Here is a 16,191-nt window from a genome sequence, read left to right as displayed (position 1 = left end):
AGTTTGCAGTGATTTTGGAGAATGGCATGGGCAAAATTTCCATCACAAACTCAGGCAGCACATTTTACTAACTTTGCCTATTAAAAAGTAAATCATTTAGCTCTGAAGTTTTTGTGTTTAAAACTCTTAAGAAATCCTGCACACTACAAAATCACTTTGAATTTTAACATTCTGATTTGATACAATATTTATGGAATAACAGCTCACATGTTCACATGTTTGAAATTGCTAACTGAATTTTCCTAATTTTGGAAGCACATATGAATCTGTATATGGAGATGATTATCAGTAATTATTTGAAGATAGTGGTAATATTTTTTAAGATTGTTTTATTTGTTATTAAATTACTAATCCAACCAATATGGGATTAGTAGGTTTTGCCACAATTTGGACAGATGTTTCACCTTTTGGAAGTTCAGTTGAAATGCTCTACTCACTATTTCAAACGGCTCTGTTTTTATGATTTCATTATAGGGATGTATGTATTTCTTATACATTCCAAGTGACTTACCCTTATTACTTTCGGCTTCCTTCTGTAGTGATCCAAACTATAGCATCTCCTGCTGTTATTTTTTTTCCAACTTCAACTGTAATGTCTCCTTTGTCCAGTCTATAGAATGATTATCACCCCTCACCCATCACCTAGGAGAACATAGAATATTCAACACAATAGTGAGGTAGGTAGAAATTTTTTCAATTGTGACTTTATTTATGATAGATTTGATGATAATTTTGTTGTTGTATTTTTAAATAATAAAGTATATGATGTTATGTGACACATTCTAGTTATGAAGAAGTATTAGTATCTTCTGTCCTTAATTATAAAAGAGATAAGAGTTAATGGTATTGAAAGCAGTATATGCATACCTTTGTCGGAGTGATGGTGAAAAGAGATTCCTTTGGGTTAGAAAAAAATTACAATTTTCACATTTTCTTTTTATTATTACTCTCTACTATGTTGTCTACTTTTATATGCCTTGTATTACATATAATATATTTATATAGATTTATATTAATTTAATTTCTCAGTTGGTACCTCAACAAATTCTGGAATACATTGGATTAGATTAGTTTTGCTCAGACTTCAGTCCCTCACATACTAATTCATGAATTTTGCTATATTTGACTACCACTAAAGGTAATTTTAATACACTGTTGAAAAGGACACAGTGAAGGGCTTAGAAATCCAGAAATTGAAAATCCACTAGAGAGACAATAGATAGATATATGAATGATAGATGGATGGGTGGGTGGATGGATGAATGGACAGAAAGATGGATGGATTGATAAATAGATAGATCTAGATCACCGTCTTTCTCAGAAGAATTTCGGCTAGTTTATTTAATTTATGCTTGCGACATTCATGGTCATCCTCAGTACCACACCAGTAATTTGTGTGTTCTATGTAAACTGGGTTTGAATGCCCCCACCTTATTTTTCACTTTGTCCTAAAAAATGATATAGCTAGATATGAATTATAGTATACTACTGGCATTTGTATAACACATATTAAGATAAATATGTAAAAATAATATAATTTGAAGCCAAGACCTTCTAAAATATTCTCATTCACTCTCAGTACACATATTCCAGTCCATACTCAGAGTAATTAACACTAAATGCCTATTTGGCTTGATGATCACAGAAGCAGGTGTGTACCATGAACAGGAGATGTGTGGGAGCCCATGATTGGGTTAACAAATTGTAACAGATCCCAGCTGCTTATCTCCTTAAAGAAGACGTGCTTAGTAACTGCCTTGAGGTTTTAGCAATGACCCAGGCCCCCGGCTATAAACGCTGGGCGTGCCTGCTGTTAGTCTTCTATCCCCAAAACAGCCTTGGGCTGGAATGGTAACAACTTATAAAAAGCTGCAGACTCAGAGGTGAGAAGGCTGGTTAGCCAATGACAGGTAAGATCCCCTGAGGGGGGCAACCTAAGACAGTCACAGCCACCTGAGTCCAAGCTGTTAGGCAGCTGATTCTCATATGTTCTGCCCTGATAAGCTGAAAGGCTCAACAGGAACATGATTCACCAAAAAGGGTCTTCCGACCTTGAGCCAAACACCAACAATAAACAAAGCCTTTGTACTCATTGTGATCCCACCCTAAATTCCTGCATTCCTCCTTTGATTGTACTCAATAAATATGGGAGATCTGAGAGGCTCCTGGAGTTGGCTCCCGACTCGCTCTCGCTCTCTTGACCTTTCCGCAGTCTTGAGTAATTCATTCTGTCTCGGTGGGACTTCTGCTCACCAGAACCCACAACTGGTGACGAACCCACAGAGATGTGTCAGAGATCTTTCTCTTACCTCTGTCACATACTAGCTTTAAGTTGTTGAACAAATAACTCACATTCTCTAAACTTCAGATTTCACTGCAAAGTGAAGATTGTAATACTCACCCTAAAGGAGAGTTATGAGAACTTGACACTATGGAGGGACTACCTCACTGTTAGATGCATAGTAGGTACTCGATAAATTAGAGCCGCTAGCTGCTATAACTATTAGTGTCCTTGTGTTTGCATTTCCACTTGGTCAGAGGAACTTTTTAATATTGATGCCATGAATCCAGTCTTACTTAATTTAGCCTTCGTGTGCTGTCCTATCTCCCATTCGTGTTGAAAGCTCAGATTTATGACTGTGACAAACCAGGAAATTAATTTCAGATTCAATTTTGCAATCTCCAGTGTTCTTTTCTTCAGGTATCTAAATGTTGATTTTCTACACTGATGTTCATATACCACATATGAGGAAATGATCTAGTATCTATCCTGAAAATTGTTGCTAGATCTCAGTGCTCACAGCTAATATTGGGTCCTCTCAGACTCATTTCTCTAAGTTTCTGAGTTCCTTGAACTTCATCTAAGGTGGATACACATGTCAGTCTTCGTTATTCTCCTTTCAAAATGAAATTTCCTTTCAGCCTTCTTCTCTGCCCAAAGCAGGAAAGAACTCTCCTACTCCCCAGCAGTTCTTGCTGTTTTCACAATATTAGGAGGCACTGTCTGCAATTTGGAATCATTTTGGCTTGTTATAAGGGCTTGTACTGTACTTCATTAGCAGGGCTGCTATGAAATTATGAAACATTTTAGTGAAAATTATAAGACATTTAGACTTGTTTCTTGCTGAAAGTATGCAAAGCCCTTCAGGGAAAATACAGGCAGATGGTGTTTGAGACATTTATTGTTTTCCAATGTATTTGTAAACAAATACTATAAATTAAGGGTTTCAGAATGATCTCTAGGAAATCTAGTAGCAAATTAATACATGAACTCTCAAAGAAACTGTGATAGCCATTTCCATCTTACCAGTGTTTTTCTTTCCTGTGTTTAATGTTTCGGAAAGGTTTCAGAACTGATCCAAAATTGATTGTTGAAAAGCTCCAGAAAAAGCAAAACAACAGCCTCATTTTTTTCCCAAGTAAAATTTTGTTAAGTCCTGTACGCTCTGTAATTAACACTACCAAAATATTATTATTTCTCCTTATATATATAGCAACTTGCTTATATCTACCCAGAAAATCTTAGGTAGGTCAAAGTCACAGCCACCTAGAAGTGAACTGAATGAATGATTCACTTCTTACCATTTAAAGTTCTTAAAATATAATTTATATTTTTTGTGGGTTCTTTCTGAGGAAGGGCTGTGATTTTTGGAAGCTTACAGGTGCTACCCTGAGGACTTAACTGGAGAAAGTGATAGCATGTGAGTAACTGTGTGTGAAGGAGAATATCCTTATTTTCTAGCTGCTTTGACCATATATTGTAAGTATCTGAGGCAAGAAATTATTTACTGGTTGTAATAGAGTTCAAACAGGACTCTCATGCAAATCAAATAGGTATATTCTGAAAGGATAAATCATCTATACCCCTCCACTAACTGATTTAAAATTTTCCCTTCTACTTTGCCTAATACTGCTTCCCCTTGTTCCCATAACAGTCTCCCTTCACATTCTATTCTTGTGTTTTCTAATTTTGTTTACAGAAAGACAAAAAAAAGGTCCAAATGAGGTGTTTGATCAACAGAAAATGTTTCTAAGGAGAATGTGGTGGAAATAAAACACCTTTTAGAGCATGCCTTTGAAGGTACATTATTGATAAGCAATGCTATTTTAGTGCAAGACATGTTGTTGCATTTTGACATTCAGATTAATTTTCTCTGATTTATGTTGAACACAAATACAAGGAGAAAACATTCTATTTTAGTGAAAAAGGTTAAGATAGTGAATCATATTGTTTTTCTGACTTTTACAAATAGACATAGTCATTTTCCCCAGTATTCTCATAAGAATTGAAGTTATAAATTGAATTGCCTGTTCTTTTCCTTTCTCTCCTTTGCTGCATTTCCCTCATATTTTCATATTTGCACAGATATACATTTCAGAAATTGCTGGGAGTTTATGAAGGGGTATACTGACTACGAAGATGCTCCTGATGTCATGGACAATAGTTTGGCATCCCTCTTAAAATGAGTTGCTGTTGAAGGATGAGCTCCACATTCTTTCCAGGCTGTATGTGGGGGTAGTTTCGTGAAAATCACTCATATTAAGTACCAGGCATTTCAATGTGAAGAAGAAACAGTCTCATCTATTGAACAATTGTCCATCCAGTGGGGGAGATAATTACAATATAGTTCTCTAAGTCTTTATTCATAGTTTTAGGCATAAAAGTAAAGCTTAAAAAATGGCTTAAGGAATATAGTACTGAAAGCCTCCTCTAGGGTGACATGAATCCTTTCTTCATTTGTTTATTACCCTGCTTTTGAATTTGAGTGACTTAATTTATTCAAAAACATTCTGGGGTGAATTTTTTAACTTGCAGAGAGCCTCTTGATTGCCTCAAACCCTAGTCCACACTATTCCATTTTGTCCTTAAGTAATCAGTAAAATGTTTCTAAAATATCCTGCCAAAATCATGATACATCATGTCAGTGGATCAAGGAAGATGAATAAACTTGCTCCAGACACAGAAGACCTAGACTAAGCCATTTTCCTCTGTGCTGCACAAGGAACATTAACATACCTGGAGATATCACAGTCATCATCCCCCAGAAAATAATTATAGACCTGTTATATATCTTTTCAGAAAACAGTTCTGTTACTTCCCTCTCTTTTTGTTCCTTCCCTAAAAAGCAAACTCGGCTGTTTAAAGTTCAGTCACATAAGTAGAGAGAAAGGCTATCCAGACAATATCCAGGAAGTCCTGGAAATTGAAACTCGGTTGCTTTGGAGGGTCTATTTGTTTAAGAAAGTCTGGAAACCATTCACGATATAATTACCTGTAACCCCTTAAGAACAAAAAATAGCTATTTTGGCACCCCATGCACACGTCCCAGAAAATCCAGCACCTTAATCTTGTGCACTTCATAAGTTTGCCGACTCAGGTTTTGGAACTTGGGAGCTTAGAGGTACCCAGCTACTTTGAGTTAGTGAATTTGTCACCTGATAATGAAAATTCTGCTTCAAAAATAAAATTATACTCTACAAATATGACTGTGAACAAATGATGAATAGTTTCTGAAGAGGAATCACACCCTCAACCTCAAAGAATTGTGCTTGAATAAATTGTGCTGAAAGAAAATGCCTGAGAAACTGGCCGAAGACAGCTCTTCCTGTTGTGCAGAACGATTCAGAGTGGACCATCAGAGGGACAGGAGATCATATCCTGGCATCCTGCCATCTTGAAGAGATTCAAATTTAGCCCGCGGGCTCTAGGTCTTTACTGAAATAGAATACAGCCTCTCATTTCTGAAATAAAACGAGGTGGGGAGGAGGAGGTAGGGAATTTTAGAATCATGACTATATTGAGTGAAGAAGCTTAAAAATGACCTCAAATATCTTATAGATTGTGAAAAAACAGATGCAAAATCAATGAGTGATCTGACCTGAGCCACACCATTAAGTCAGGGCCTAATTATTACGTGGTTCATTCATTTAGTGAAGAGATATTAAGTGTCTTGCTCTATGCCAGGCATTATTCTAGGTTCTGGGGATAAAACAGAAAACAAAACATTTTTCCCCAGCTTGCCTTGCTTTGAGCAGGGGGAAGAGACAAACAAATACATGAGTATATTATACTGTATATATGAGAGAGATTAGTGCAATGATGAAAAATATAGTGATAGGGAGGGAACAGGGAAATAAGGAGGTAGGGGACAGTTGTTATTTTATATAGTGTCTTCAGGGATGGCCTCACTAACATTTAAGTAGAAAACTTGAAGAAGTGGGCCAAAAACCTATCTCCTCACTCCTTGTCAGGAGTTTCCCACCAAACCAGCCTTTTTTTTTTTTTTTTATTGCTTACAACCATTAGAATTTTCAATTCCATGAAACTAATGTAAACTTTGTGTCATGGACAGTGTAGCCACAGAGAAGGCCACGATCCTTTAATCCAAGATGCTCCAGAAGTAGCTCTTTTGCAGAGAACTTACTGCATAATCACCTGAGCTGATGGACCTTACTGAGTCTTCATTCTCCTTGATCTCCCCACCACTGCTGGTCTCACGTTTTCTGAAATGCTCTTCTATCTTGGATATTGAGAAACTACACAATTTCGATTTTCCTGAAAGTTCTTTAAGCCATGCTCTATTTTGCTTTCTTCTTCAGTTCCCTGACTTCATTTGGTCCATCAATGCAAATTATCTCAGTGTTCTGTGAGCTACCTCTCTTCATTCTCTACCATCCTCTGTATTGCCTGAAACTTAGGCTTTGTGGATAGATTTGCCTGGGCTTGAAACCCTGACTCTGACACTTCCTCGCTGAGTGATATTGTGTAATTTACTTAACATCTTGTTCTTCTCTTCCCTCACCTGTCAAATAAGGACAGTAATAACATCTACCTTCCAGAGTTGCGTGGATTAAATGAGTTAATTTATGCAAAGCATTTAGGACAATCCTGGAATACAAATTGTGCTCAATGTGACTTATTACTATTGTTATTAGTCCTTAAATGTCACCTCTTGTCGATTACAGATTTTTAAATTAACATTTCAAGTTTTCAATTCTGTTCTAAGATTTACCTTCACATGCCTAATTTATGTCGAGAAGGTCTTTATAGATCAAAAACAATACCTCAAATGACCTTGTTGCAAGCGTCACTATTTACCCTCCTCCAAATCACTCCTTTCTTGTTTCTTGGCCCATCACATCATTCTTTTTTCTTATACTATTCTCTAGATATAGAGGGAAAAAGTCAAAGTCAGAATATGCCATTTAGGATTGTTTTTCTTCAGAATTATCTCATTTATTTTAAAATAAAATTAAAAACCTAATAACTAAGTAGATAATAATTAGTATTATTTTATATTAAAATATCTTAAAACTCAATCTAGAAGCAGGACATGATAGATGAAATACTGGGTCATCAGACAAGTAAGGAAAGGCAGCCCATGACATTTATTTTGCCTTTATGTACCTTTTCCTTTGCTTAATATTTTTGTTTTGTTTCACTCAGTTACGGTTGCTGAAGTAAATTAACATCTTTGCTTTTGTAAACAGATAATTGTAAATCTATATATGTATGCGTACATATCTATAAAATGAAGAGAAATGTATTTACCAGAAAAATCTCAAGAATTTCTAATAATCACAACATTCAGAGTGAGAAAGTGGTACCCTTCCTGTTACAGGTACTTGGAAGTTGCTGGGCCCTCAGTCATCACCACATAGCCTTCATGACTCGTGAGTGGCGCAGATATCCTGGAAGCAGCTCTCCTGCAGAGACGGTACTGCCTGATCACCTGAGCTGATGGACCTCACTAGATTTTCATCCTTCCAGCTAAGAGGTACATAAAAGATCAGAGGAAACAAAAGGAAGTGGAAAAAGAGGGATAGATTTCTCATGGTTGCCTGTGAAATATGAGAACCCAGAATGTGTGTCTGTTAAGAACCATGTGTTATGCATGCAAGACCCTGCACTGGCCTCTTTGGGAATATGTACCTATAATACTACTCATGTTATTTAGAGTTCTAAGTGTGATTTCTTCAAGAGAAACTTCAAGGAAAAAAAGTTAACCATGTGTAACATACATATACAGAAGTTATTAGAATGTAACCCCTTCTTTTATTTTCTACTCTTACGTCTTGAGATGAAAGTATCCCAACTAAAGATACTAAATCCCCTGTAAAAAATGTTTACTTAAGTCCTAGCCCAGAGATCAGTATCCAAACACACACATGTAAATACAAACTATATGACTGACAGATCTCTTCCAGTTCTGATTCTATACTGTGACCAGACCCAATTTCAAAATCAGTGACAGTGAATACAGAAAGAGATGTATTTACCTGGTGCTACAGGTAAGTTTCAAAATTATGCTGCTACTTAAAGACAAGTAGATAAAGCAGAGAAACGTATAGGGTCAGCGAAATGACTAACATTAACCTTATTCCCATTTCCTTTCTTCCTTCCAAATTTTGCTAATGTATCAGCTCCCTTTTCTGCTGACACTGTCCATTAGAAATATTCTACACTCACCATCAATAGTGTGACTGCCATAGAGAAAATTCAGGCCAGTTACAATGCCTGGCACAAAGCTATCTAAAATACAAGTGTGGGTGTTTCAGCTTGGGTCTTACCTCATTTGAAATTGAAATATGTTTGCAGTGCTTGAATGTGGGAAGATTAATTATCACCTCTGTTTCAAAATAAGCAGCAGTAGAAACCCATCACATGAAAATGTGGAAGTGACATTGTTGACAGCTAACAAGAGAGGTTTTCAGCTGGAAAAGGGTGCAAACAGAAACAAATGCATTCGTATTTCTCATCTGCAGTCAAACAAAACTGGTGTTTGATATTGGTGAGCTTGCCTAAAAAAACCAGGTCCGCATTTTAGTTAGGACACTAAATGCTGCAAAATGAACCATGGAGTTCTGCCTCCCAATTATAGCAATGATTTTACATTTCCAAAGTCAGGACGCTCTCACTTTTTGTTCCCCACTAAGAGGGGGAAAACCCTACAAAGTCTCACCATTGACTAGCAACGTGGCCTTAGTCAAAGAAATTGATCTCTCTAAGCCTCAGTTTCCCCATCTATAAAATGGGCTTAATAAGTACATACTTCAGTCAGAGTGGATGTGAGTCTATTGCACACGGGTTTAAACAGTTAGCATGATGTCTGGCATGCAGTAAGAGATCAATAATTGTTAGCTACTGCTACTGCAGTCATCCCACTCTGCTCCAAGATAACTGAAACAAATTATTCCTTCCTGTCTGAATGCAGCTCTGTCTTAAGTAGTGAAGATATTATCCTTTCTTCTGTAACTGCATTGGTTATAAGAGATCATTTTGATACTTCATTCTGGAAAGACACTTCTTTTTGTTTTGTTTTGTTTTAAATGCCATGTCAGAACCCCAATAGTTAATATCAGGTCTTTGACAAAGGTCTTTGGGGTCATTTGAGCACTGGCATTGTGAAACTCAGGTCTCATTATAGATCTCTTTTGTTAATAGGAAGGTTTGACATTACTAAGTCTGCTGTCTGTACCATACATTAAGATAATGAGATAAAAATGGTACAAATTCAAATCATTTGGCCCCCTACCTGGTCTCTATTTCTCTTTAAATTTATGTTGCACAGTGACATAAATTACCACCTTTGGAGGTGAGCCTTCCCCGTGGTTAATCATCCCCATATCTGCAAAATACCCCACACTATGATTTAACATGAAATACAGCTAGGGGTTATGTTGAGACTGTTATGACTCACAGGAATCTACTAATTTTTGTCCTGTTCACCTTCATTCTATAACTTTGCAAGAATTTCTGCCAACATTGATGGGGGTGGAGAGAGTAGAAAAAAAAAGAGAGAGAGAGAGAGAGAAAGAAGCTCTTTGTGAAATGGCATCTCAAGTCTATGCCATTGATAGCGTCGTCCTGATTCCCCAGGCAGGCTCTTTCTGAGCCACTCTAAGTCCTCCAGAGACAATTTCTTTTATGAAAGTCAAGCTTCCTTCTATCAGACTCTCACATCTTCGACAACGATAATCATTCTTGAAGCTGGAAGTGTTGTCTGCTATCTTGATGTTGCTAGTGCTGCAAGAGGCAAACAAAGTCAGCTCGATAGTTTTAGGTTTGGATTAATCTGAAGTGTATAGAGAAACATTTTTAAAGGCTTATTTTGACTATCAAAGTGAGTCGATACGACAGCAGTCGTCAGGGGAAAAATGTGCACCATGCAAACACAAACATCCCACTGCAACCAGCTCCAGCTACTTTGCAGTAGCACATTAGAGGGGAAATTGCTTTCCTGAACATTAGCGAGAAAGAGGGTAATTCTCCAAGTTACTTAGGAAGGGGTACAACCACAGAGTGGCATCTAGGATGACACGGAGGTCAAAGGAGTTTGGAAATGAACTCTTAAAGCTCATAATCTCATTGCATTATTCTGTGACTTGGTACACATGTATCTGTGAAAATGTAATTATTTATAAATCACTCACAGATTGGCTGATAGTGATCCATTATGCCCAAAGAAACTAATAGTAAGGAGAGTAATTTGGGTTAGGAAATTGGGAAAAAAACACACACTAATGTATAACAAAATAAAAGCAAAGGCAAAATTCATGGCTAGATATGAATTATTTACTTGCTGAATGCACTTTTAGAATTCACTTCAACCACCTGAACATCTGAGTTTGTGAATGGAAAGCTACCTTCACCATTCTGATTACATGATGAGATGCCTTTTTAGATTTGTCATTCAGATGAGAAAACTCCCATTAACCTGGCATGGAAACTGCATGACTCCTCACCAAAATGCATGAAGTTAAAGGTGGATTTTTGCTGTTATTTCCAAATAATCAAATTTATATTTAATCAGTTTGAGATGTCATATGATTGCCATTTTCCAAGAGAAATTAAATCTGCCAGCATTTATCCCAGCAAAATATTGATGTCAACCTAAACACAATTTGCATTTACTAGCTCTTTTTGTTAGAAAATAGAGCAAAAGATATCTACTCACTTTGGCACAAACAAGTATTATTTGGAAATAATCATCTTCAATATGTTCCCAGAGGTAGACACACTTGTTGTCTGATATGAAAACAAAATGGGGTAATTTCTTCTTATTACTTAGAAAAGAGTTGTACAGAATTCTTTTTCAGATAGTCTGGAGAGAATACATGAAATCATATTTTAAGATACTTCTAAAAGAAAATATTCAGAATACTTTTTTCTGCATGTTTGTATACAGATTTTTTGCCTTTTAGTAGTTAGAGTCCTGCACCAGGCAGCACAGCCTATTTCAGATTTATTATAGAGATAAATACTAAAAAAAAAAAAGATCATAAAGGTAACAGAATAAAAGTATAATAGACATTCATCTTGTTTGACAAGCATTTTTATGATTTTTAAGGCACATACTCAGAAGCTTCTACCAAGAATATAGAGTTCTGATAGGAAAGCCTGGGCCTCAGAGCCACCTCAGGGTGAGAGCTGGTGTGGGGCCTGACCCTCTCCTTAGTCTCAGGACCTGTTCAGGCAGGCCTGCAGTGAAGTTCCTGATCTAGACTTCCAAACAAAAGAAATTGTCCCGAGATATTTTAGATAGAGGAGGCCTGATCCTATGGTCTTGTTCTATCTCTGTTCTCTTCATGGATATGTGTTTCTAGAATAACCTTCCTTATTACTTCACCAGGAGAGTCTGAATTCCAAGTTTAATTTTTCTCTCCCCAAATGTTCTTTAGGTTAATAGACCCTCCTAGTGGCCAGGGCTATTGTGGTCTGTAGAGGCAGAAATGTAACTTGAATTAGGCCAATAAAAAAAGCTCATGAACATGGGAAGGTGGGGACAGACCTGAGACCAGGAACAGCATATTATTTCTTATCCCTGCTTTTCTCCACCAGTTGCCTTCCTTCCCCACTCCATGCCACCAATAGCTGCTAAGCTCACATGCCTTCACTAACCCTCCAGAGACAAAAGGGCTCTTCCTTCCTGACTGCACTTTCAACACATTCAGGGGAGATAGTAATAGAATCTGTTTGGCTTAGCTTGAGCACAGACTCAACAACTATCATCAGTGAATGATGTATTCTAAATGTCAGACTCTCCTTGAACCACATGTAGAAAGTAAGGAGAAAGAGTTTCCCCACAGGTGCTGGTTGGGCAGGAACAGTGATGTGGGTGTGTGGATATCAAAAATATGGTAAGGAAGTGGGGATGACAAAAACCATTGATCCCTGCTACATCCTATGCCATGAGCAGGCGGCTGTAATTGAGAAAATTAATCAAATGAAACACATTCATATGTGTTTGCTTTCTCTGCCATTTACCAAATGCACCCAATTCCATGGAAAAGTAGAAAAATATCTCTGTGTGCTTACATTCTCTGTGAAGTCCAAAAGCCAAGAAATAATAAAGAAAGCTTAGAAACCCCATACAGAGTATATGTGCCCTCTGTACTGGTTGGAGACAGTATAGAAACCAACTTTAACTTTTCAAAGAAAAATTGTTGTGACTCAATGCAGTCCATGAGTGAAGAGGAATCCTCAAATCAGAATATGAGTCCTGAAACCCACGGGATGGGAATCAGTGGCAGTTCTAGACTTCTGTAATTGCCGCGATATATAAAGCAGAGTCCTTAGGCATCAAGGGCTGGGACAAAGGGGGCTCGTTATTACATCTCCTCACCCCTCAGCTTCAGCAGCCCTGCCATTGTACCTTATGGAGACGTCATGAAAATTAAATGGGCTACTGGATATAAAAAATGCCTAGCAAAGATTTTAACAGAGATACTAGATAAAATTTAGTTCCCTTATTTTGCCTCTTAGTTTTTTTCCAGAAAAGAGTTAACAGAGCAAGCCTGAGACTACTATGAAATCCTGCTTGCAAGGTCAGTCCTTGGCTGGCATCTGGGAATTTGGATTTCATGTGGGTTCTCACCATTCCCTAACTGATAATATCGACTTACTGTGCCTAAACTGTGCAAACTATACAGTTTATGCTGAACAACCACTTTTCTTCTAAGAGTCTCAAATTTTCATCCATACTAGGCAGAGAGTGCTTATCTGACCAAGCCCCAGTAAAACCCTGAGCACTGAGTCTATAATGAGCCTTCCTGATAGATAACATATCATAATTTAATTCTAGAGAGATTAAGCATGTCCTTTGTGACCCTAAAGGGAGAGAACTCTTGGAAGAGTGCACTTGGTTTTCTCCAGTATGTGCCCCATGTACCTTTTCCCTTTGATGATTTCATTTTCATTGTAATAGGTTTAACCATGAGTACAACTATATGTTGAGTGTTGTAAATCCTTCTAGCAAATCAAGGTCGTACTGAGGGCACCCAACCCAGCCTCTAACTTCCTAGCCACTCCCCTCAGATTCAATTCAACTTCCCCAAATCTCTTGTGTACCAGTCTGTGGCCTATTTCCTGTTGGTTCTACACAGATCCCTCAGCTCAGGGACTGCAAACCTGAATATATAGCCCAAGTAATGATGGCTTTAGAACAGCAGTCACTCTTTCTATGATAATTTGCCAATGGGGTTAGTTACCTAGATAGAGAAAATATAACCACATATTCTATATATAAAAATCTTAATCTGTATCCCTAGTTAAGTCAATACATTTGATTATTTTATATAGATGCCCAAGGGTTTATGTCATAAGCATAGTGATAACACCTTTAGTCTAAAGAAGTGTAAAGCAAGTATAATCAAGATGTCTGCATACAAACAACAGTAACAACCACCACCACCACCTCATAGAATGGCTAACTTTTGAGCAATGTTCATTTATAGTAAAATTACCGAAATAAAGTAACTGTAAGGTCTACATCAAAGTAACTGAACGAAGTGCCTGGTGAGTTGGAATTATTTTTACTTTGGATCCCTTCTAGATATAGCTAGTTATTTCCCCTTAGCTGATAACATTAATCCTTTATGAAAACAAAACTAAAATTACTTTCTTTATTACTGAAAGATTTTCTTCTTACCTTAATCTGTCAGTAAAAATGATTTAGGACACCAGGGTTTATTTACCATGAGCAGATAATGTTCTTAGAAGATAGAAATATAGGTCTTTTGTCTTTCCAAAATGAACAACATAGAAAGTAAAAGCCCCACTAAACACTCATAAGTAGGAGTTCTTACACTAACTTACATGGCTTAATGGAGTCTTAAGACTTTAGAAGGCTGCAGAGTATAAGAGCTGTACCCACATACACAACCCTTCTGTTTTCTCTGCCAACGGCATAAGGTAGCGTGCACTGCCCATGTCTGTAAGAGCCCTCTCATTCTCCAAAACCTCCAACATTTTTTCAAGTTTTATTGAGATAGAATTGACAAATAAAAAGTGCGTATATTTATTTGGTAAAGAATAAAGCACAGGGAACCAGCCGCGACAGAAGGCAGGAATGAGATATCATACTTGAAACAGAGAGAAGTAGTGAAATAAAATACAAGTAAATATAAGAAGAAATATGTAAAAGCAATGAGACTGGTGTTGGAGTGATTGGAGGTGTGAAGAGGTGGGAAAAAAAATAAGAAGACTTCAGTCATTTGTGTTAAACCTTGTATGTATGTATATATACACATATGTGCACACATTATATTTGTATACATGTGCATATAAACATTAATATATAAATATGTATATATTAATATATTTTGAAAGAAGAAATGAACTAAATGAATTATGTAACTATTTACTATAGAAAAAGAATCATGAGATGAAGCCTGAAGGAAAATGAATTTAATAACAGATCAAAGCATAAGTATGTTGGAAAGAGGAAAAACTACAGAGAATTTTTGTGAAGAATATAATATTTAAAAATATCTCTGACTAATCTTAGTGTGATATAATACATGACAAATTTGAATGCCTGAGCAATATAGCAGTCAAAAGGGATCCCCGTTTTCCTCCTGTCTCTTAAAGCGAATAAAAGGATCCAAGTGCATAGCCTTTCACAACCCGTATAAAAAATCACCTTTCTATAATGTGTATCTTCTGGAATGTTAGATCACTTGATGCTCATAGCTACTACACAGATCTAGAACTCAGGATAACTCATTCCAAGGTCCTTGTCTTTGCCTCAGTATAACTGACATTAAATAACTCAAAATTCAGCCAGAAGTAGAAAACTAGTAGATTACAGCTCTTTCTATATGGTTCATTAAAATTTGGAAACCAAATAATTGGTTTGAAAAAAGCCAGCTTTGTCACTGTATCACTCAAGGCACAGTTGTAAATTTCCAAATAGACCATGATAGACAGCCCCTTGTGAGTCTTTGGCTCATATGCCCACACAATTGCAGCAGACAAAAGAATTGAGTAAGATGAGGCAGAAATACATATTTGAAAACAAAACATGTGACTTTGAATTAAAATAATAGGTGATAATTAGATTAAATGATGATTATAAACATTGCAGTTCAGAGAAAGAAAAATTAAGAAGCCATATTTCCCATAATTAGTGGAGGTAATAAGTAGACATAAGACAATGCATTTTAGCACCCAGGGTTGAAGTCTCGGTCAGTCAGAAGCACCTGAGTATCAGGTACCTACCCTGTACCACTATATAGATTCCACTGCACTGAAGGAACAGGTTTTCACATCCAGTCTAAGCAAATGTACGCTCTGGAGGGATGGAGGGTATATCTTGAATGTGTTGCCTGAGAATAGGTTCTTGCCTTGAGCAGCAAAGAATTCAAGGGCAAGGCATAGTTAAGTGAAAGTAAGTTTATTTAGAGAGATACACACTCCATAGATAGAGTGGGGCCCATCTCACTTAGAAGGGAAGCAGCTTAGGAGATACACACTCCATAGGCAGAATGTGGGCCATCTCAAAAGGCGAGAGGGAGAGAGGCCCTGCAGTGTGGGGGTGTTTAGTTTAAAGTAAAAGTAGATACACACTTCATAGACAGAGAGCGGGCCATCTGAGAAGGCAAGAGAGAATGACCACCGAGTTGTTAGTTTGTATGGGCTTGGTAATTTCATGTGCTAACAAGTGGGAGGATTATTACAACTATGTTGGGGAGGGGATGGGAATTTCCAGGAATTGGCCCCCACCCACTTTTTGGCTTTTTTTAGTCAGCGTGGGAACTGTCATGGCACCTGTGGGTGTGCCGTGAGGCTCAAGGTCTATTGGAAGTAAAATCTTCTGTAATCTTGGTTCTAACCTCTAGTTTGTCCTGTATTTCTGTGTCATTCCAATGGTTGTGCCCTGCCCCCTTCCCTCCTGTCTCAAATGGACA

At 37.3% G+C, this 16,191-nt stretch overlaps 1 long non-coding RNA gene across 5 annotated transcripts in view; it reads right to left on the bottom strand.

Moving 5' to 3' along the window:
• The window catches only part of LOC140695993 (uncharacterized), a 46,573-nt gene extending 45,949 nt beyond the window's left edge, over positions 1 to 624 (bottom strand). For all 5 annotated transcript variants that reach the window (XR_012071895.1, XR_012071896.1, XR_012071894.1 and 2 more), the window contains exon 1: positions 512 to 624. This is a non-coding gene — a long non-coding RNA (uncharacterized lncRNA). The remainder of the gene's footprint in view (positions 1 to 511) is intronic.
• Positions 625 to 16,191: the final 15,567 nt, after the last annotated feature.

The sequence above is a fragment of the Vicugna pacos genome, chromosome 4, assembly GCF_048564905.1.
Source record: "Vicugna pacos chromosome 4, VicPac4, whole genome shotgun sequence".
NCBI lineage: Eukaryota > Metazoa > Chordata > Mammalia > Artiodactyla > Camelidae > Vicugna > Vicugna pacos.
Note: the sequence above shows the minus strand (reverse complement) of the source record. Positions and strands in the feature narration are given on the sequence as shown.